This window comes from Mus caroli, chromosome 11 (genome assembly GCF_900094665.2).
Source record: "Mus caroli chromosome 11, CAROLI_EIJ_v1.1, whole genome shotgun sequence".
Classification (NCBI taxonomy): domain Eukaryota; kingdom Metazoa; phylum Chordata; class Mammalia; order Rodentia; family Muridae; genus Mus; species Mus caroli.
Genome location: NC_034580.1, coordinates 19,389,248 through 19,390,866, shown reverse-complemented (window position 1 = coordinate 19,390,866; position 1,619 = coordinate 19,389,248). Strand labels below are relative to the sequence as shown.

Sequence of the window (1,619 nt, the reverse complement as noted above, 5' to 3'; positions counted from 1 at the left end):
AAAAAAAAAAGAAATGTTAAAAGTTTATAGTCATCAAGGAAATGCAAAGCAAAACAACTCCAAGATTCCACCTTACACAGAATGGCTAAGATCAAAATCTCAAGCTATAGCCCCTGCTGGTGAGGATGTGGAGCAAGAGGAACACTCCTTCATCATTGGTGGGAGTGCAAACTTGTACAACCACTTGGAAATCAATCTGGAGGTTTCTCTGAAAATTGGCAATAGTTTTTTCTCAACACCTGGCATATATGCAAAAGATGTTCTATCATATCATGCGTGTTCCACTATGTTCATAGCAGCCTTATTCATAATAGCCAGAAACTGGAAAACATGCCTTTCAACCAAAGAATGGATAAAGAAAATGTGATTCGAAAAAGGGCAGGGTGGGAGGCTAGGTACGGCAACAACAGGGGCTCCAGTCTTCTCTGTCGATAGGAAGCTGGACAACTGGAGGGAAGATGGTTTACATCTCGAATGGTTAAGTGTCGGACAGCCAGAATCAGTCCCCATGGAGACTTTCATAACAGATTTCTTCTGGGGAATAGCAGAATTTGTGGTTTTCTTTTTCAAAACTCTGCTTCAGCAAGATGTGAAGAAAAGAAGAGGCTACAGGAGCTCCTCTGGTTCCAGATACGACGATGGAAGAGGGCCACCAGGAAACCCTCCAGGAAGAATGGGTGGGATCAGTCACCTTCACAGCCCCAGCCCTCCTCCAGTGGCTGGTGGATGAGGAAGGTAAACGTCTGCTCTGAGAAGCAGACAACTAGACATACACATGAAGAAGGAAGCCATGAAGCGGTGAAGAGCGGCTCATGCAGGAGAAGATCAAGGTGTATGTCCAAACAAGGACTGCTCTGTGTCCTCACAGATGAACAAGGTCATGCTGGGAATTCCCTATACAGGATCTGGCCTAACTGATACGCAGTTCTGTAAATGTACATGTGTATCTCCTTATCTTTTTTGTATAGTTTACAAAAGTATTAACATAGTTTAAAGAAGTAAATATTTTTAGGTTGCAAAACTTGATTCTTCATCTTTATGTGATCATACCCAAAATCTTTGATTGGAAGAAATAAAGGCCATGTATTTAGTGCTAAAAAAAAAAAAAAAAAGAAAAGAAAAGAAAAGTGATTCATTTACACAGTGGAGTACTATTCAGCTATTAAAAGCAAGCACATCATGAAATTTGAATGCAAGTAGATGGAACTAGAAAATATCATCCTGAGTGAGGTAGCCCAGACCTAAAAGGACATGCATGGTATGTGCTCTCTTATAAGTGGATACTAACCATAAAGTACCCACTCTACAATCCACAGACCCAAAGAACCAAGCAGGGCCCAAGGGAGAATGCTTGACTCTCACTCAGAAGGGGAAATAAAACGATGGAAGTGGGAAGGGAACTGCATAGGAGAGGGGAATGGAGGGGGAGGATCCGGTCTAGGGAGAGCTGGGGAAAGAGGACCAGGAGTAAACAGAAATTGGCTGTAGGAGGTGGGGCATCTCTAGGACATGCCAGAGACCTTGCATGGGGGAGGCTCCGGGGAGTCTATGAGGGTGACTCTAGCCAAGACTCCTAGCAGTGGAGGATATGGAGCCGAAAGTGGCCACCACCTGTAGCC

General features: G+C 43.7%; 1 pseudogene; it reads left to right on the top strand.

Annotated features, from left to right (window-relative positions):
- Nucleotides 1-458: 458 nt before the first annotated feature.
- LOC110306046 lies at nt 459-739 on the top strand (annotated as a pseudogene).
- The last annotated feature ends 880 nt before the right edge of the window (nt 740-1,619 follow it).